The 22805-nt window shown below is 38.7% G+C and overlaps 1 pseudogene; it reads right to left on the reverse strand.

Moving 5' to 3' along the window:
* Positions 1 to 20962: 20962 nt before the first annotated feature.
* LOC118573577 lies at positions 20963 to 22270 on the reverse strand (annotated as a pseudogene).
* Positions 22271 to 22805: the final 535 nt, after the last annotated feature.

A 22805-nucleotide genomic window follows, 5' to 3' on the forward strand; every position in this document is an offset into this window, starting at 1 on the left:
TGCTGATGAGGATGGAATTACACAGAGCAGAAATTGGCTTTTGTTAAGCAATACAGTATTGAGCTTTGAAAGAATCCAATCTACTACTCATCCGGAAGACAAAAATGTCAGTGGGAAAATTCTAGATATTCTTCTCATTGGGTTGACATCTATTTCCAGGCTGCCTTTTCTGTTTCTTGGGTTCAGAAGTCTTGGATTTTTATTAACCTTTACTTTAAATTAAAAACTACCACTGTGGCAGGAATTAGCAGGCAATAGGAACAGTGGTAGAAAGCAGCATGATCTTCTGAGAAACAAAATAACATATGTAGCCAGAGAAGTAGAATGGATAAGATTATATATAGTTCCATATTCATTAGTTATCTCTTGCTGCGTAACAAATTACCTCAAAATTAGCACTTTGTAGTAACAAAAATGCCTATTATCTTTGTCTGTGGATCAGCAGTTTTCAGTCCTTTAGGAAGATCTGCCTCTTGATGTGAGGTTGGTGTCAAGATGTCAGCCAGAGCAGTGGCCATCTGAGGACTTGGCTGAAGGACCCACTTCTAGGATGGTTTGCTCTTAAGAAGACTGCCATGGATATGTGTGATTTCACATGTCTGATGCTGGTGTCCACTTAATGTTTGCAGGAAAACCTTGAAGTATGTTCAGAAGCCACTTTGACTATATTTCCTTCAATGTTATCTTAATTTTGAAAGACAGGTTTCGAATATGAGCCTATATAAATGTCAAACCATGGCTACAAATATCACAGACCATGAACAACTCTGCAATGTTGTCTTTGGGGACTCACCTAGTTATACAAGAGGAGGAAACACAAGCATTTATATGACTTGGAGGGCAGTAAGAAAGGAAGGGGGTAGGTTTAAAAAATGAGATCTGACCAATAGAAAGACACTCTAAATCTTGGGGAAGAGGACAATTCTAAAGATGTGATTCTTTCTAAATTAATATATTAATATATATTCATTCAATTAATTCTATTTGTAATGCCAGTAGTCAACATATCTTTTTTAATAAACTGAATGAAAGTTCTACTTTTCCTTGAGTGGTAGAATGTTCAAGAAAAGTCAAATAAAAAAAAAGAAATAGAAGGGATGATGTCTGTGATATTAATTTTTTTTAAGTCTAGAACTCCCTATGTAACCCAGACTGGCCTTGACTTGTGACAATTCTTCAACCTTAGTCTTCCAAGTGCTGGGATTATAGGCCTGTTCTGCCACACCCAGATCAGAAGGACAATGCGTTTTCTCATATTACTGAACAAAATATAAAGCCCAATCATACAATGATTAAACAAAACTAGGCTAATAGTTCAACAGAACAGAACAGAGTCTGGAAGAAGACTAAAATGTATTTAAGAATTTAATACATGACAAAGAATCCTGGAAGGGACGTGATCTTTGAGAACAATATAAGAAAATAAAAGAAAAGAGAGATGTATGGAAGAAAGACTGACTATTAAATATATGGGGCAGACCTCAGTGGCCTGTGAATTTGAAGTTAGATAAGAATCACCTGCATATCAAAGGAAACAATCAACTGAGTAAGATACATATGACAGAGGGTTAATGTCCAGAAACTACAAAGAACCAAGGGAATTTAGCAAAATAAAGAAAACAAGTAATCCAATTAAATATGTCAAATGACCTGAATAGATATTCTTCAAAAGCAGAAATATAACTGCCATATAAAAATTTGAAAAAGTGCTCAATAATGTTAGCTATTAGGGAAATACAAATCCAAACTGTAAGGAGATGCTATCTCACCCGAGTTAGAGTAGCTATTACCCCACAGCAAAAACAAAAGCCTGTGAGCATTTGGTGAAATTGTATATTGTTTGTAGGCATACAAACTAGTACAATATCTATGGAAAACAGTATGGCCAGTGCTCACAAATCTAAAAGTAAAACTAACACATAATCTAGCTATACAACTAGTGTGTGTTTCTCTTAGTGTGTATGTATGTACATATTTGCATGTGTATGTGTGTGTCTAAAGGAGATAAAGTTAGCATTAAAAAAAGATCCCTGAAGATTCCTGTTTGTTTCAATGCTATTCACAATAGCCAAGATCAGTCTAGGTATTTGCCAGAAGAAGAATAGATAAAGAAAATAAATGTGTTTTATAGTTATAATGGAACATTACTCAGCCATAAAGTAGAATGAAACCATGTCATTTACAGGAAAATGGGTGGAAATGGACATCATGTTAAGAAAAATCAGACAGAAAGTTGTATCATTTGGTTCTTAAATGTGGAAACAAGAAAAACAATTGATTTGGAAAGTATAATAGTGATTACCAGGCAATGGAAAGTGTACAAGGGGTGGATGAGTGTAGAATAAAGGTGGGATATGATCAGTGTACTCAGTATGCATTATGTGGAAATATTGCATGGAATCCCATTAATATAGACATTTAACATGTAAAAATCCATCTCACACATGGATCTTAGATTCAAATCTTTTTTCTTTTTCTTTTTTTATGTTTCTTTTTTGTTATTTATTATATTTGTGTTTTAATTTTACACATCAGCCATGGGTTCCCCTGTCCTCCCCCCTCCCGTCCCCAGCTTCAAATCTTTAATGTTAAGTGTTTAACGTGCAGCCCCTACAGGAGCCAAGAAACTAGAAAGGGATTAGTGGGAGAATGTTTCAAGGGAAGGAGACTAGTAGAACATATGTGTTATGAAGATAGAGATGGAGAATACAGAGATGATATGAAGATAGAGAGGAAGAATAATGGGATGGAAAGGTTCAACTGGGATGGGGAGGGGAGGGGTTGGGGAAGGGATATTAACCAAAGTGAAGGACCTTTGGGAACACCATATGGAAAAATATATATGCTAAAAACAGTTGGGAGACATATTGTATAGCTGGAAAAATGCTGTTCCTAGAAGCCATTGTTTATAAAATAAATATTCTAGTGCCTGGAGTAGGCTATCTTGTTATGAGTTGTTGGTAAGGGATCCTCAGAGGCCCCCAATATAATAGAGGCTATTGTTATTCCTCTCGGTTGCTCACCAGAACTAGATGGTAAGGCCATGTTGCCAAAGACAATACACATCTTGATTGCCAGATATAGAGGAAGCAAGCTGGAATTCAGTTGGAAGCTTTCTCCTTAAGTGGATACCTTTCATGATGTTAAAAGTGCTGTGCAGATTACTTGGGGGAGATAAGGCACCAGTGGTGTTTCCCAGCTATGAATCCTGTGAACTATAGTTTGAAATTTCCAGGCGAGATGTGCCTATTGGTGCAGTAGTGGTACAACTGTTACAGGGATTACTAACTGCTCTCTGACTGGACCTGAGGACTCCACAGGAGGAATACATGCTTGGAATTGTAAACTCAGTTAAAAACCCATGGCTGGGAAAGAGCATAAGGCCATAGGAGGAATTCAATATTGTTGTTTAGCTAAACTGACTCAGCCACAAACTGCACTTTGAATACTAGTGTTTCTACCCATTAAGGATACAACTCTCATCCTTGATCAGAGATGTTTCCCTTTGCAGTGAATGGCAGTGAATGTAGAAATTCATGGCTACTCAAGAAGGTAAGAATGAACATCCTGAACAGGACATTTACATAATATCCTCTAAGGCTCCGGGGACACTGTGGAAGAGGGAATGGAAAGAATGTAAGAGCCAGAAGACAGGGAGAGGGCTGGGAAATGCTATATTCAGGACATGACACAACATTGCAAACATGATCTCACAGCAACTGCAGTTGCTTGCATTAGGCCTGCACAAGACTGGACCTGTCAACAGCCAATCATGCATCGGGAGGAGCTCATGGCACACTTGCCCTCCCTGGTGAACCATAGGCAGGCAGTCAATTTGAGGGAGGGAAAGTCATTTGTATACTAAACTGTGAGTTGATCAAAAGACTTTAGTGGATAGTTCTAAACTCATGGCCACACAGACAGTCCTGGTTAAAACCCATGGGTCACAAAGCAAAGCAAAGCAAAGCAAAGCAAAGCAAAGCAAAGCAAAGCAAAGCAAAGCAAAGCAAAGCAAAACAAACAGCATGAAGGTGGAAAGGGGATGTGTGGGGAAGACTGGACAATGACAAGTATAGAGATGAAAGAGTGTTGTGGGGGAAGTAAAACAGAAAATGCACTGAATACGTTTGTGAAATTGTCAAAGAATAATCAATTAAATGCAATTTAAAAAAAATCTCCAAAGCTCCTACCTCAAGGAAAATAAAAAAGTTACAATCATGCCTTGTTTATTGTAGATAAAAATAACTTTAAGATGGATTAAATGCTTAAATATAATAAACACAACAAAACAAATGCTAGAAGCCTGGGTAGATTAGATCTTCTTAACCAAAACTGGGCTGATATAATTTGATTTATAAAAACATAAAAGTCTATAAAGTTAATAGACAAACAGTATATTTGGAAAACATTAGCAACAGTAGATAAATAAAATACCTTGAAAAACCTCTATAACTCAATCTAAAAATGGACAAAAGATTTAAAGAGTCAATTATTTCAAAACTCACTCTTGAAAAAAGTTTACTAGCCTAAAATTTGAAGGGACAAATGCTTTTATTGGACAGATGGAAAATATTTTAAAATCTAGATCAGCTCATACTTTGTGTGTTTCAAAGGTGCTCTTTGTGGAATAGGTAGTTGGAAAATAAATATAAAAACAGTGCAATCACATGTCCTAAGCTTTCTATATTTCTATTTTATACATGTAATTTTTTTGCAAACAAAATCCAGATGTTCAACAACATAGGAAAACATACTCTTAGCAAAGGGAAATAGAAAATAGAATAAGATATTGTCCACGAAATAGGTTTAAAATTCAAAAGACCCTATTACAGTTATTGCTGATCAGATACAGAGAAAAGGGCACTCTCATTCATTGCTGTAGGAAATTTGATCTACCATAGCCTTTGCAAGACAATTTGGCAGCATCTATTAAAACTAAAAATATCTATGCCACTTGACCCAGTCATCTTTTTTAATTAACAACTGCGAATGTGTATGTGAAAACACACACACTGACACACACACACAAACACACACACAACACACACACACACACAGAGAGAGAGAGAGAGAGAGAGAGAGAGAGAGAGAGAGAGAGAGAGAGAGAACACACTTGTATTGGTAGAACATGGTTACCAAAGGAAATACCCATTAATAGGGGATGGTTGAATAAATTATGACACATACCCCCAATTAGAATATTGGTTAGTCAGCTAAAAAAGTGAATGATAGGTATACTAGTGTACCTGAAACTTCCAGATGGTGTTTTGGAATAAGAAAGGCAAGATGCAGAAAGGATGTATAATATAATCTTACCTTTCCTAAACAGTGACCAAAATAACTCCTTTTATGTGTATATGTAGAGATGCCTCTGTGTGTGTGTGTGTGTGTGTGTGTGTGTGTGTGTGTGTGTGTATAAATTTATATGAGCTTGGAGCAAATAAGTATGGGTAGAAACTGAATTGCTATCATGATTTATTGGCAAGAGGAGAGATATAGGAGAGGGATGGAAAGAATCGGGGGAGTAAAGCCAGGCTGAGCAGGAAAAGACGACTGCACCAAAACCCCGAATGCATAAGGACACAATCACATTTATCAAAACGTATTTGTGGGTAGAAATGTATAAAAGAAGAAATAATAGATGAGAATATCAGATTTTTTTTTAGAAAAGGAGTCCAAGTCTTTTTAAGCTCAGGGCATAATTTGAAAATATTCTTTTTAAGGCAAATTCCTACTATGAAATTCCTTTCATTTTTTCTTGCCCTTTTCTCTTTTACTATAAGCCAAAGACCAGAAAAAAGTGGGAATGTGGAAGTTCTGATGAAGTTATGGTGATCATAAATCTTCCCTAAGGAAAGAGAATTACATTTTCCAGTGTGCTCTGCAATTTTCCACAGAGATGCCCTTTAGCAGAGACAACAAATTCATATTTCCATTTTTAACATACCCATCTTTGTGATAAAATAAATACTTAAATTAATTAATAATTAACTTATTTAATGTCCTATTTACTCTCAGGTATGGTCTTGCCTGGAAACAGACGATGTACTCAAACTGTGTAGCTGGGAGGGTTTGACAGAAGGACTGCCTACAAAAGCAGTAGCAGGGAGAAAGGAAACTGGCAAGGCACAGTGCACTGTCCTGGGATAGTAATAGAAGGGTTGCCATCATCCCTAGGTCTGGGGGAACAGAGGGAGAGAGTATTACGGGGACACAATAGCTTAGAGTTCTGTATGGCAGTAGCTGTGGCCTTCAACAGAGGGATGCAGCAAGTTTGAAGTAATCCTGTGGAGACAGAGCCAACGGAATCATTACCCCAGCCTCCTGTTCCTACTGCTCTCTTTATCTGCTGATGCCTCTTGTTCTTGGAACCTAGCCAGAAGCCAGAGACCATCCATCCAGGTCAGCAGGAGCCCAGACTGGGGATAGAGGTGAAGAGTGGATTTGTAGAGGCAAAGATGCCACCACTCTTTAATAACCAATTTCTTCAGAAAATTTTATTTTACTATTATTTTTTTTACCTTTCTAGAGCTTTCTTGGGAGAGGGGGGAGAAAGGGAGAGAGAGAGAGAGACCGCGTGGAGGGACCACGTGGAGGGAAGAGAGAAGGGGGAAGAAGGGAATAACCAATTTCTTCGGAAAATTTTATAGTTGATGTGAATGGAGCATAACATTTAGTCTATGGCTTAAATTAACCACAGAACTTGACCTTATGCTTGGGAAAATTCACCCAAAATTGGAAAAAGCTTAGTGTGAAGCTATATAATACCCACTATCATGTGACTTAATGAAATTGGATAGATGCCACCCAACACATAGGAGAGAATGTCTCAAATTTGGGACATACATTGAATGAACTCTAATAGGACTTGAGAAAGAAAATAAAGAAAGGAAATCTTTTGTTTTCCCAAGGGGCAAAAACAGCTAATGGAGGAAAAGATGATGTTCACAATATAAATCCACTAAAGTTTGTATGTTCAAATATATTGACTGCACATGCAGGTCAAGGTCACATGTGCAGGACTTATAATTACCTGGGTCCTCTTTCTCCGCTACTAGTTTTGTGTCTGGTAAGTCATTTCCCTCTGGACTTGTTTCATCTCATGCATAACTAAAAGATAAATCTAATGCTTTCCAACCTTTCCATCAGTTCTACATTGTTTGAGGCTATTATTTTGCCCGATCAGAAATCTATTTGGATGCTTGGTTTTGAAGTGTTGCCCAGGCTAGCTTTGAATTTGTAAGGTACAAACAATCCTTCCCTTAAACCACCTGATATTAGAATTTAGCAGGCTAGTTCCAGTCAAGGTGGTATATACCTATAATCCTAGCAGCAGAGAAACTGAGGCAGGAGAATCTTGAGTTTGAGGCCAGCCTCGGCTACATAGCAAGACTGTTTCAAAGAAACAATTTCAGAAGGCTACTAAGGGACAATAAACCCTATGTTCAGTGAATACCAAGTTGAAAGTATATCTATAATATTGTTAGGGGACCTATCAGTGGATAATAACAATGCAGGGTTTTAGGAAGAAGCAGTAAAAATGGATACTTAATACACTGTCAGCATCTCATTTTGTAGCTGAAATCGTTTAAAGATTCATCTGCATCCTTTTTCTTGTAGTGTCACATGGAAGCTCAGAAGAACACAACTTAGAATTCATCCCTCCTTTACTCTTTCTCACTCTCGTGACGAGGGGAAAATACAAATATTTTGGTGACAGTTATTGCTAACTAGAATGTTAACTTAAATTAAGAGAAACATTGATTTGGACCTATTTGGTCAACTCACATCAACAATTAAAAGATATGACAGAGACTTTAAAAAAATAAAGGAGAGATGGAAGAAATTTAAAATTAGTGAAGATATACATATCATTATTTAGATATGTAAAATCCCTGGATACAGAAGCATCTCTAAAAATTACAGAAAGCCAGTATTCTGTGATGGCCAATACTGTATGAAGGAAAACATTCTGTGGTATAATATGGCATAGGCCATCACTCAGATTTTTGTTCTTCCTTTACATGTCTGTCATCTGTGAGGTTCTTCACAGTCTTCAACAATTCAGGTGAATTGTATAAAAGAATTTTCATTTCCCACCCCAACACAGAAGCCTAAAGGATCAAGATTTCCAAGCACTGCTCTTCCAGAACTAGCTAGCCCCATTCTCTCAAGGGTGATTTACCTTTTATTTGAATGCTATGTTTGTGTGTGTATATGTGTGTGTGTGTACATGTGATATGCACACATCAATGGAGTCCTACACTGATAGACAATATTTGTGGTTATGCTTTGGCTTTTATTTAAAAACATAAATTAGAAATGAATCTCCCAGGACTCTTTATTTTTTATCACTGCCTAATACAATACATTTTACTGGTATAGAAGTCCCTTGACTTGAACTTGAACAACACAGAGTGAGCAGTAAGTGTGAGTGATTACATCATCTTTCACCCTGATCATGCTTTATTACTCAATAATCCAGCCTTACATAAAGAGTAGGCAAGCCATCCAAGGAATGATTAGAGTATCAGACTAGAAAGTGGGCATTTTCACCTTCTCTGTATATTTGCACTTAATTTTTATTTCAATCCCCTTTTGTTATTTTTGTAAACAAATTTGGGTAGTAAATAAAGGAATGCACACAGAAGTGAAATTATTAACAACTTTATCTTTGAGAAAATTGCATGATAATGGAAACATGTTACTGTTGATAATCCAGGTATTTGTGCTTATAACTCGCCAACATCCATTATTACAAAGCTCTCTGACATTTGACTGTATTAGTTCAGGCCTCTTTGTTCCCCTCCCCAATTCCTTAAGATAAAGAGACACATAGGTTTGAGAAAAATTTAGATAACAGTAGCAGATGTGGGGTCAGGAGGAAGAGTAGCACAATGGTAGTGCTACGGTAGTGCGCATGCTTAGTAAGGCCCTGGTTTCAACCCCCCTCACCAGTACAAAACAAGATAAAGTTTAAATAACAGTAGTAGACTTCACAATAAAGCTATATCCAAAGCTTATCTACTGGGATGCTGGGTTGTTCTTAATTTAATTTTGTTTGTTTATATTTTGCTGATATTTCTATACAAGAATGTAGGGTAATAATTAAGGCATCGCTAAGGAAATGAGCATAATTATTGATTTGCAGTTTTATTTATGGAGAAGCCATTAGTAAGATGCATTTATGTCTAGAGTTTATTTTTGTCTTATTATTAGGAAGTAACTGCATGAAATTAATACTGTCACAAATGGATTATTTACCTAACTTGTTTACAGAAACTCTGAGTTCATTACGGACCTGGACCTATAGGGTAGTATTTTTTCTAAGTGTAGCGATTTAGTGCCAGTTTTAAAAAGATCTTATCTTCCTGCAAGAAATGAGCCTCTGGGCTCCACGCTTCCATTTTTTACCCCTGTAAAAGCAGTATGTTTATATTACAAAGTAATTTTAGCAAACAATTTATTATTTATAATTTTTAAAATATTATATTTTCATGAGAGTTTATAGTGATTTTTCTCTTATAACTTTATCCAGACTCTTAAGATTCATGCAAACTAGCTTGAATTCTCTGTAGCCTGAGAATGTTTTTAAAGGGCCGGTAAGACATTTGTAATAAGTAGAGTGCATCTACTGTGACCACTTTGACTTATTGAGGACATTTATTAAAGGTCAGGGAGATGCTGCTTCTAGACGTCAGTGGAATGAATGCCAATTTGAAATTCAAAAGGATAACACATCCTCTCTGCATCTTCTCCACCTCCTTTAACCTGTCCTCACTTTGGACTGGAAAAACAATACTGTAGTATCTACATGTTTAGTTTAGAAAGGAAATCAAATTCCTAATACCGCTACTATCATTTCTGTTTATTAACTCTTCTTTGCCCACACACATTTATATTTCTAAATGTATTAGACATCATAATATATAAAAATACTGTATTCATTTTTGTTTAATTTTAATTGCCATGTGAAACATAAAAAATGTTTGTATCTATAGGGTACTATACGATATTGTGATATAGAGATATGTTGCATGATGCTTAAATAAAGGTGAACATGTTTATCATCTCAAACATTTGTTATTTCTTTTCAGTGAAAATATTTAAAAATCTTTTCTTCTAGGTTTTAGAAATGTCCAAAATGTGCTATAATTATCTATAGTTAATCCTACTGTGAAATAGCACCACCTTTTCTTGGTTATGATTCTATCTAACTATAACTTCCTAGCCATTGGGGCACATTTTTAATGTTTGGTTTTATTTTTAAACTACAAATAAAGGGTTGGGGAAATGGATCAGTGGTTAAGAACACTTACTACTTTTGCAGATGACCTGGGTTTGGTTCCCAGCACCCAACCCATATGGTGGCTCACAGCTGCCTGTAACTCTTCTCTGATCTCTGTGTTCACTGCACATGTGGAGTGTGCATACACACATACAGGGAAAATATTCATATGTATAAATTGCAAGTAAAATAAAAATAAAAATTACCTGCATTTTTCATGTACACCATGGTTTTCACACACACACACACACACACACACACACACACACACACACACACACATGAATGGATACATTGAGCTACTTGCCAAATGTAGTACCACATAGATTTATCATTTTTGTGGTGATAATACACAATCTATTCTCTCAGCATTTTTCAAGAATGCAATATATTGCTGACTATATTCACCATTCTCTATAATCCATCTTTTGAACCTACATGTCTTGCCTAAGTGAAATTTGTATTTTGCTTTCTATTGTAAACTCTATGCTGAGAAGTTATCTGAAATTTCTATAAGGAAAGTGCAAAATAGACAACTGTGTCCCTCTAGCTGAAGAAAGAAGGGGGGAAGGGAAAGGATTGTGTGAATTTTAGGCATTTCAAAAGTGGTGTAACATTTACCTTGCATTTTCTTTTTTTTTTTAAAGGAGTCTTTTTATATTTATTTATTTATTTGCCCCCCCCTGACTCACTCTCTCTCTCTCTCTCTCTCTCTCTCTCTCTCTCTCTCTCTGTGTGTGTGTGTGTGTGTGTGTGTGTGTGTGTGTGTGCGTGCATATGTGTGTGTTTCTGTATACCAGTGGAAGCCAGCATACAACCTGAAGGAATCTGTTCTCTCCTTTCCTATGTGGGTCCCAGGGAACAAACTCAGGTAATTGGGTTAGTTGGCAAGCAGCTTTATCCAATGAGCCATATTACCAGCCCTTACACTGCATTTTCTTAACCAGAGATTTGAACCCAACCATGTTGGCTTGGGAAAGGATATGAAATGTAATTAAACTAAAATTTGTGAATGGAAGTAGAGCAGCACTTTATTTCTGCCAGATTGCTAGTTAAATGCCATGGAAGACTTTCATATTTAATTTTAGCCATGTAAAGAATGTGCAATAGTTGGTAGGCAAGAGGTTTAGCCAGGAAGAAAAAGAGTGTATTTTTAGCTCATTTTTGCTCCCTCTCTCAATTATCCTGTGATATAGTTCTAGTGTAGATATGGAGACATTCCTTGATTTGCTCCTGAGCTGAGATGGTGCCAGGCGAAAGGGGATGGTGCTTGCAGGTGCCAGAAGAATGGTGCATGTGGCATGCCTTGTGGTTCTCAGCAGAAGAGGGAAGGAGATGGAAGCAGTTGAATGCTGACTGACATAGATGAAGTTGGGGATGTCAAGGGGTTGGAGCTCCATGTCATAAGAACAGATATGATAGAGGAAAAGTAGAGCAAGAGAGCTGAAAGAATGGAGGCTGTGTTCATCAGTTTTATTGAAAGTGAAAATCCAAAATGCAAGTCACTTGGCCTATTTAAAAAGTTTTATTTTTGGAAATAAATTTTGGTTTTGAGAGAGTTGTTTTTTTTTTTTTTTTTTTGGATAGGGTTTCATTCTTTCCAGGCTGTACTCGAACTTTGTAAGTGACTGAAGATGAGCTTGATTTTCTGAGTTTCTTGTTTCTTTGTTCCATTATGGGGGTGCACCACTATACCCAGTTTATTCAGGGCAGGGGATCAAACTCTCAGGGTTTCATGTATGCTAAGTGAGCACTCTGCCAACTAAGCTATAGCCTCAGTTCAGGTATTAATAATTTTTCCAGTTTTCATGCTGTGAGGTACTAATTCAAATGAAATTCTATTCATTAAATGAAATTCTATTCATCAAATCACTCATGCATTAGTTCAGTAAATATCTTACTTTGCCCCTCCTATGTGCCAGGCACTGTTTTGGAGGTTGCAAAGGCAGCAGTAATGGAAGCAGAAATTTTTCTAATGGGGGAGTCAGGCTCTTAATAAATTAAGCAACAAGTTGTAATAAGATAGAAATGAACCAGGCTTGGTGGCACAGGTCTTTAGTCACAGTACTCAGGATGCAGAGGCAGGTGAATCTCTAGGAGGCTGAGGCCAGCCTGGTCTACATAAAGAGTTCAAGGCCAGCCAAGGCCTACATAGAGAATAATAACAATAATAAAAATCTAAAAAATGACAGCAAAGTCCTAGAGGCATGAGGGCTATGGTTAGAGAAGTGAAGTGAGGAGAGGACATTGTAAACAGTAGAATAGCAGGTCCAAAATCCCTGAGAGGGAAACAGCCTGGCCTGAGCAACCCTAACATTTGAGAAGTACGGTGCCAGAGTACAAGTAGACATCCATATTGCCTACATTTACATGTTTGAATTTATAACAATTGCATATCTTACTTTGATTAAAGTACTTCCAGTTTTGGAAAACTACACCTGATTTAGAGTTCTTGGCCTCCTTAGGGTCATGACTGCACCACAACTTGGACCCCTAGATCCTAGTCCTATTTCAAGATCAGTTTTCTTTTTTTTCCCCTCTGTCACAACTCCTAGAGGGGTCTTACACAATATGGCTGACCACCTGATCTGAATGTCCAAGTTCTGTCCACATAGACCCAAACATTTTTTTTCCCTGATAATTTCTTGGTGTTGGGATGTACACTGTACACATTTGTGACAGTCTGCTCTTGGAAAGATGGAGCAGAACAAGGTGACCAGGTTGGCCCTGGAAGGAAGCCATTGGTCATTTGGACAGTATATTCTGGGGTCCTGGATAGGTACAACCAATGAGGTACCAATTTCTGTAGGGCTAGCAGGAGGCAACAGAACAAGTCCCTTGAAATCATGTAACTTAGAACAGCAGCCCATTAGCTAGAATGTAAGTGGTCCACTTTTGTTGTCATGTTTGAGAAGAACAGGGAAGCTATTCTGATACCCTCAGGATTTGAACTGTGACCTCAGGATTTGAACTGTGACAATGGAGGAGATATAGTGTTTCCAATCCATGGAGAGTCTATAAAAAGTAAAGGAAGGAAGAAAAGGAAACCAGAATGTATGGAGCATCTGTGCTAAGCCAGGCTGTGTGAAATCCACTCTTGCTTGTGTGAGCTAATTTAATCTTCCAAATAACCCTAGGAAGTAGGCTTTTGCACTTTCCTGTGTAAGGTTAAGAAAATAAACTCCAGGGGGTCACTTCCTTGCCCGGAGTCACATAGCCAGTGATCTAAGGAGCAGAAGCTCAAATCCAGAACTTAGGCTATTTCTAAAACCCATATTCTCCCTATTATAGCACAGCGCCTTTAAAAGAGTCTCAAAGAAAAACTTTGTTTTTAATGAGCATGAAGAACACTACAGAAAATAAGCCCTTACACTATTCAAGAGAGGGAAGTAATTGCAGGAGTCCTTAGTGCAGAGATTCAGGAGGCTTCCCCAAGCTCTTGTGAGCCCATGAAGATACTTCATGAGTTTATGGGTGTTAGGAAGCTTTAAGAATTGAAATAAGCCTGGCATGCTGGCACATGCCTTTAATCCAACACTCAGGAAGCAGAGGTAGGCAGATTGAGTCTAAGGCCAGCCTGGTCTACATAGTGAGTTCCAGGACAACCAGGGCTGCATAGTAAGAACCTGTCTCAACAACAACAACAATAACAACAACAACAACAACGTTATAGAGATAACGTTTATATACTATGAAATGGACAGTTTGAAGAGTTTTGTTTTGTAAATGCAAACACCTGTTTAACCACCCCACTAATCAAGACATTTCTCAATCAAGATAGGCTCCTCACTCCAGAAATTTCTCTGTACCTCATTCTCAGGCAATCTCTTTCCCTTAACAGGCAACCTCTTTCTGTAACAGGCAACCACTGTTCTGGTTTGTATCACTCTGGGTTTGTTTTGCATGGTTTAGAATTTAATGTAAATAGAACTGCACTTTTGTATCTGGATTCTTTGGCTCAGCATGTTTTTTTTTTTGAGATTTATCCATACTGTTATATAAAATAATACATCTCTCTTTTATTTTATAGCTAGATAGTACTCAATTATATAAATAATTTACAATTTGTTTATTCCTTCACCAATTGATGGGCATTTGAGCTCTTATTTGTGATTACTATGAATAAAGCTTGTATAAACATTTCTTTTTTGTACTGAGGATTGAACCTAATGCCTGTGCTTGCTAGGCAAGTACTCTATCAGTTAATAACATCCCTACCCCTAACATTCTTGCACATGTATTATTTGTAAATGTATGTATTTGTTTCTATTAGGTCTATGCCTCAGAAGGTGTGGTTGGTGTTGGTTTAACTTTTTAATAAGCTACCAAAATTTCTCAAAGTGTTTTATATCAGTTTGTACTCCCACAAGCAACCTAGTTTCAGTTGCTATGCTTATTTTAAATTAATTTAATTAGTAAAATTATTTAAAATTTGAAATAGTTTAAAATTATGAAGAAAGGCTGGTGTTAATAACTGATAGTCATATATCACCTACTCACATTTTGCATGTTAATAGTTTTCTGTGTTTGTGTCAGATCTTGAGTAAAATATTACATATACACTTCACATATACTTGGGGATTAGTTCCCCCATCTCCTTCCTTTTATTCTTCCCTGGAAGTCAGCATCATCCTGAAGTTGGTTTGTATTCTTCCCACATCTGTCTATTTTTAAATCTACAGCACAGCATATAAACCTTCTTCAATATTTCACTCAGTCTTACAGCAATGACATAGTTTCCTGTGAAAGTCTGGGTACATCTTGGTAAATAAATTAACTTAATCCTTCACACACTTTCCTACTTAATAATTATTCCTGATTATTTTAATGTATTTTAATTAGATTGTTTAGATATGCAATTAATAGAAAATGGGGAATATTATTTTTTTTATTTTAAAAGGCAGTTTATGTAGCAAATGAAAACCTGCCCAACAGGGTTGGCAAAATGGCTCAGTGGGTAGTGGTGATTGCCACCAAGCCTGACAACCCAATTCTATTGACTCACATGGAGAGAGAATCAACTCCACAAAATTGTCCTCTTACCTCCACAGGTGTGCTGTGGCACATACACACACACACACACACACACACACACACACAGACACACAGACACACACACACACACACACACACACACACACACACTCCTGGAGAGGTTAATGAAAGAAAAAAAAAACCCTTCCTTCAAAGATTGGAGTCATGAGAAAGATCTTGGAATTGTGCTGGCGGAAACTATAATGCTAACACAAACCTCTCATATTGTGGGGAAAGAAATTGAGCTACAGACTAGTTGTGACTTGCTAGGTTTTTTTTTTTTCAGCTGATGAATTTCAGGCCAGTACCAAAATCAGATCTTCTAAAATTCTCTTGATCACACCATGCAGCTTCCATGCCACTGATGGTGATCAAAGATGGAGAAGAAAGAAAGGAGAGAGGAAAATGTGATATGGAGGCTGGAGGAAGGAAAAACTTCATCAAACCAAGACAGAAATGTGTTATTTTAAGGAAGAGGTTTGCCCTTCATATGAATGATTCTTGGATTTTGGTGTATATTTTTGGTAGCAGTATGCGGTGAGTCACTAACAAAGAGCTTAAGACAGATGAGTTAACATAAATGGACCAAAATAAGCTGTGGTCTCTAGGCTGAGCAGCTGTTGGACAAACCTGCCAATATTTTTTATTTCCCAGAGACACTTGCAGTGGATTAAAATGAGCAAGTGGCAAGAGCTTCATTAGAAATTCTATACCTTTCAGTTCCCTGTGCCTAAGACCTGGCTCTCCAGGGGAAGGGGAAGAGGTCCCAGCTATTTCCTGGAGTTCTGCTCTGGGGAAGAGGGTAGGCAGCAGGGTGTGTTGCTGGAGGAACAATGCAAAGAAGCACAGGAGCAGACAGTGCTTAGGTTTGCAGCCCTGACTGTGCTACTAGCTGTGGTAACCAGGGGACTTTTTCAGGCTTCTCGTGGCTCTGTGTTCCATCTTCTGAAGTGGGGGTGGTGGAGGGCTGGGTTGAATGACTTCCAAGAACACTTCCAGTTTTTTTTTTAAAGTCCCCGTCTGCATTTATTGACTGCTTAATTTCATCACATTAAAACAAGAAACAAACAAACAAACAAATCCAAACATTTTGGATTGTTTCTGTACTAGCCCTATTTTTCAGATCATAAAAACTGAGGCTAAGGGAAGATAAGAGATCTATCTGCCTAAGTCATAGCCTCAGACTCAAGCTTGAGGCTGTCTGGGTTACCTGGATTCTTAACTACCTTTTGCACTGCCCATTCTCCCTTAGCAAGAAATTACAAATACATTTCCTTCCCAGCCCTTTCACTACAGCTTTCTATCTGTTTGAAATCTTTTGTGCTTCAATAGCCCTGCAGTGGTTTTTTCAGTTCCTAATTGGAGTCCCTTGCTGTGTCCATACACCACACTGTCAGTGAATGGCGTTAAAGCTAGTAAATCAAATTCAGGACACATACCTCACGCAAGACAGAAATAGTGTTGAGCAGAGCGCAGCGGGGCCATTTGATTCATAGGCTCTTCATCAGCTTGAATAGTTTGTACATTCTCTCTACTGGACACTCTGTACCCAATGTTCCTGCTGATGTCAGTGGCAGAGATGTCTTATGAGGAGACACCCTGTTTGAAGAGCCATTTCAGTAACCTCTTGTATCCTGATTTTAATATGATATGGCCACGGCAACAGTGGTGATAGTGTTGGCTCCTTTGTTCCCTTTCATAAATGATGTACCGCCACACTTGCAGATAGAGGGAGAACATTCTCCTCTACAACATGAACCAAAGTACACATCCTAAGGGGATGAGTGACCTCCATCTAACTCGTGTTTGAGATGCCTTGTCAGATGTGTGACTGATAACCTGTTTCTAAAGTCTGAAGGAGACATTTATGAGGGAAAGCATATTTGGCATAATCTTTCTTTTCATCTCTTCTCTTTTCTTTACAGTACTGGGAACTGAACCCAGGACACTGTGCATGCTATGTGTTGAGAACAAAAGAACCTTTGTTGTCTACATAGACATGAGAACTAAAATTCTTAGATATTTCTAATAATGCAAAGCAGAATCAATGTCGCTTATATTACATATTGTATTTTGATGTTTTATAGTATAGAAACTTGGAGATGAAAAGGTAAGAGACAATATACTAAAACTTAAAACTACTCTTTTGAGGTATGATTGATGTACAAAAATATATTTAGCATCTTCTCAAAAGGCAAATGTTAAAGTACGGTAGATTTTACTAATGACTTTAGTCCTTCATCTTTTCCTGTAGTCACATCCTATGTCATGTGACCTTGACATTTCAGGCACTAAACTGGAAGATTCTGTTTCCTTTAATGTAGGCTGGTGTTATGATTTATTTTTGGTAATAGGATGGAGGTAGAAATGTTGGTTGGTCCAGTTTTGATCTTAAGCTTCATAAGTCCTTGCATTCCCTTGTTCTTTTTCTGTCTTTGCCTGAGAACCTACTAGAAGATGCAACAAGATCAGGGCTGATTTCCCTAGATGCAGTTGAGCTGAAGCTGACTATAAGGTATATGAATTCAGTTGGAATCAGAAGCATGGCCCATTTGAGTTCAGGATAAATTTCTATCCCACAGACTTTTAAGTAAATGCTTATTGTTTAAAGACATTGAATTTTAGAATGTTTTCTTACATTGAGTTATGTGACAACTGGTAACTGGTGTGGACACTAAGAGTTTAGTTGTCAAAAAGTCATCCAAAAATGGAGCCAAGGGTTTGATCCCTAGTACTTCAAAGGCCAGGTATGTTTACACACACCTGTAATCTTAGTACTGGGATGGTGTAGGTAGGGGGATCAGAAGTACAAGGTCATCCTTGGCTACATAGCAAGTTCGAAGTCAGCCTGGAATACATGGGGCTTAGTCTTAAACTCTATGAACAACATACAGGAAGTAAAAGGAATTGAGAGGATTGTAGGAAGTAGCAAGAATCAAATGGTGGTTTAAAAGCATTTTGAAGTCTTTCCAAATCAGCATAGTTATACTAGTAGTTATTCTGTAGGCATGGATGGAGTGAATCTTAGTGATAAAACACTATGCTAAGCTAAATGCCCAGTGAGATGGAGCTTAAGAAAAACCAGAGCCAATGATGGACCTGATCCTGAAAGACTGGCCATGGGAACGAAGGTGAGTGGAGATGGGTGAGTTCAGTGAGATCGTTGTAGAGCTCAGCATCCAAAAGATGACAATGAAAATAGAATAATGTGGAAGTCTGTGTGAAGAGGAAGACACTGAATCTCAGTCATGAGACTATATTAGATTCATCAATTCTGGGAAATGAAGACCTCCATCATCAATCTGCCAGAAGAAATCCTCAACCAATGACATTGAGCCTTGTTACATAAATACCTGATCTTTCTTGGTTCTTGGATAGGAAAGTTCTGAGACATGTGTTTTATACCTTTCCCATTATTTCCCTACAGAGTTAGTTTCCAGGCACCTGTTGTGGCAGCTGGTTCTGTAACACTCCTTCTATTTGTTATCTTCACTTTCTCATGTACTCCAAGGTGTTTAGACTCTTCCTTTCTGTGTCTTAAATGAGCTGTTACTTATTGTCCAAGGGTCTCTATGATTTTAGCCATTACCTGAAATGATCTTCCCTTCACACAAGCAAGGCCAGATTCTTCTTGTCATTTAATTCTTAAATTTCACCTTAAATTTTAAATTTTGCTGTTTTTGAGAGGATCTTACAATGTAGCTCAGGCTTGCCTCAGTTTCTATGTACCCTAGGCTTGCCTGAACTTGTAATAATCTTAGAATTCAGGAGGACAAGACAGAAAATTTCACCTTTTATGGTTTTCCTGATCACTACATCTAAAGTAGCCTTATTAGGTCTCATTTTCACTATCAGATATTTGTCGTATTTGCTTATTTTCATACATTGCTGGTGAGAATGTGTTGGCACTGCCCCCACCCCCAGGGAAAGTTGTTGGACAGTGCCTAGTAAAGCCACTTATGACTCAGCAATTCCATACCAAGGTATATATTCAAGAGGTATGAGTGCTGTGTACATTAAGACCAATCTGCAAGAATGTTTACTGCAGCTTTATTTGTAATAGCTAAAACCTGGAACCAAACCAAATATCCATCAGTAAGAGAATAGATTAATAAATGGTGAAATAGTCAATAGAATATCCCATAATGTAACTCCATACAACAGTAAAAAGTACAAACTACAAACAAAATACAACTATATGGGTGCATATCATAGAAATGATGAATAAAAGAAACCAGGCACAAAAGAATATAACATATCATATAATTCCATTTTGGTAAAATTCAAACAGGTAAAACTCATATATGGTGATAGAAGTTGGAATAGTGGTTGCTTCTGGGCAAAAGGATATTTACTGGGTAGGGGTCTGCAGTGCTGGAAATCCTCTGTCTTGATGTGGGTAGTGATGACATGAATAGATACATATGTAGAAAGTCATTAGGGTGTACGTTTGAGATTTGTGCACACTCTATATCTGTGTTACATGAATTAAAAAAAAATAAAATGTAGAGTAGGCTGGGTATGTATCTTAGTTGGTACAGTCCTTTCCCTGTAGTAGAATATTTTAAGGTGTGCTACTTTTGTTTATTTTGCATTTGCTTAACTCTGTGAAGCTGTGTTACTGTGCCTGTCTAAAACACCTGATGATCTAACAAAAAACTGGTCAATAGCAAGGCAGGAGGAAGGATAGGTGGAGCTGGCAGGCAGAGAGAATATATAGAAGGAGAAATCTGGGAGGAGAGGATCTAGCAGCCAGAAAAGTAGGAGAACTTCATGGGCCAGCCACCCAGCTACACAGCAAGACACAGAGTAAGAGTAAGATTGATAGAAGAGAACAGGAAAAGCCCAGGGGCAAAAGATAGTCGGGATAAGTTTAGAAAAGCTGGCTAGAAACTAAGTCAAGCTAAGGCTGGACATTCATAAGTAAGAATAAGCTTCTGTATGTGATTTATTTGGGAGCTGGGTGGCAGGCACCCCCAAAAGAGTAAAAAAAAACCCCACATTTCCCTCCCTGTATAATACACTGGATTCAATTCTCAGCATGGCAGATGCTGGGTGTTGTGGGGCACGCCTGCAATCTGAGCACCTGGGAAGTGAAACCAGTAGTATCAGAAGACCAAGGTCATCCTAATATGAGTTTAAGGCTAGCCTCAGATACACAAAATCCTGTCTCAAATAACAGTAATAATTACTCGGACTTGGTGGCACATGCTTTAGTCCCAGCAAAGGCAAGTAGATCTTTTTGAGTTCAAGGTCAGCCTGGTCTACAAAGCAAATTCCAGACCAGCCAGGACTACATAGTAAGGGCCTGTCTCAAAAACAAGAAACAAACTAATGATAATTTTGAAAAAGATATAAATTTGTGAGAGCCAAGGAAAATTTCTGGTTTAGAGTATATCACCACCAGTACTTGTTGACTGAACCAAAGCATAAATGTGTATTTGTATTTTCTTCAAAAATTTAAACCAAAAATAAAAATTTGTTTTCACTATGAATTGCTTGAATTGTATTTGTACAAGTGATGTCAGGACAGGATAGCAAATGCACAGTGGACATGGCTAGCAGACAAGCTGTGAATGAAGAATGTTCACACTGCTCCCATGCTTTAGCTGCTTAAGACAGCTCTAGGCCACCTCCTCCTCAGTCAGCCTCCTCCACAAACTCTCCCTCCTCCTCAGCTGTGGCATCCTGGTACTGCTGGTACTCAGACACCAGGTCATTCATGTTGCTCTCGGCCTCGGTGAACTCCATCTCATCCATGCCCTCGCCTGTGTACCAGTGCAGGAAGGCCTTGGGTCGGAACATGGCTGTGAACTGCTCTGAGATGCGTTTGAACAGCTCCGGAATGGCGGTGCTGTTGCCAATGAAGGTGGCAGACTTTTTTGGCCCCGAGGAGGAATGTCACAAACAGTAGTTTTCACATTGTTAGGGATCCACTCAACAAAGTAGCTGCTGTTCTTGGTTTTGATGTTAAGCATCTGTTCGTCCACCTCCTTCATAGACATGCGGTCCCTGAACACGGCAGCCACTGTCAAATAGCGCCCATGGCGGGGATCACAGGCAGCCATCATGTTCTTGGTATCAAACATCTGCTGGGTGAACTCAGGAACTGTCTGGGCATGATACTGCTGGCTACCTCGCCTGGTCAAGGGGGCAAAGCCAGGCATGAAGAAGTGCAGGCGAGGGAAGGGCAGCTTCCCATATTTACAGGCAGCTTCCGCAGGTCAGCATTTAGCTGGCCAGGGAATCACAGGCAAGTGGTTACCCCACTCATAGTGGTGGACACTAGATGGTTCAGGTCACCATAAGTGGGTGTGGTCAGCTTTAGGGTTCTGAAACAGATGTCATCATAGAGTGCTTCATTATCAACGCAATAGATCTCATCTGTGTTTTCAACAAGCTGGTGTACTGAAAGGGTGGCATTGTAGGGCTCAACCACTGTGTCCGACACCTTAGGGGAAGGTACCACACTGAAGGTGTTCATGATTCTGTCAGGGTACTCCTCCTGGATCTTGCTGATAAGGAGGGTACCCGTCCCAGACCCAGTCCCCCCACCCAGGGAGTGGGTCAGCTGTGAGCCCTGCAGGCAGTCACAGCTCTCAGCTTCTTTCCTCACAACTTCCAACACCGAGTCAACCAGCTCTGCGCCTTCTATGTAGTGCCCCTTGGCCCAGCTGTTCCCAGCCCCACTCTGACCAAAGACCAAGAAATCAGGTCTGGAGATCTGCCTGAAGGGCCCTGAGCGCACCGAGTTCATGGTGCCTGGCTCCAAGTCACGAGCACAGCACGGGGAACATATTTGCCACTGATGACCTCGTTGTAGTACACATTGATATGATCTGTGGTATGTGCAGGATCAATGCCATACTCGCCACTGATCACCTCCCAGAACTTGGCGCCAATCTGGTTGCTGCACTGCTCAGCCTGCAGGTGCAGGATCTCCCTCATGGCGGCGGCGACAGCGGAGGGGCTGCAGAGGAGGAACAAGCTGGGAGGAGCAGGCTCAGAGTGCTCAAAACTAAAAATATTTGGGCTATCTATTCCATGTGCTGTGTACTTTAGAAGAATGGAAGGAAAATCTGCCTATCAAGACATACACAGCAGATTATATAAAATATGGTATTAATGCTATAAAAACAAATGCTGAGCAAAGTGCTAGCGGAGCTAAAAAGAGAGACGACTGCACTTTGAGGAAGTGAGATTTGATCTGGCCCAGGGAATATTTCTGCAGGTATGGCTGGGTAGGAGAAACACAAAGAACAAGATGAGCATGAATGTCAGGGAACAAAGCCTCAGAAACAGGAAGTCCAGGGTACATAGAAGCCATGGGAAAATGGGAGGTGGTTGAAGTCAGTGGGGGAGGATAAAGGAAGAGAGAAAGAGTTCTGCCAAAACAAGTTAAGGCATGCTCAGACAGCGTCTGGACATCTTAGCAAGAAATTTGGTCTTTAGAGATGAAGTATAAAAGAAATGTACTTTTATT

This window comes from Onychomys torridus, chromosome X, assembly GCF_903995425.1.
Source record: "Onychomys torridus chromosome X, mOncTor1.1, whole genome shotgun sequence".
NCBI classification, from domain to species: domain Eukaryota; kingdom Metazoa; phylum Chordata; class Mammalia; order Rodentia; family Cricetidae; genus Onychomys; species Onychomys torridus.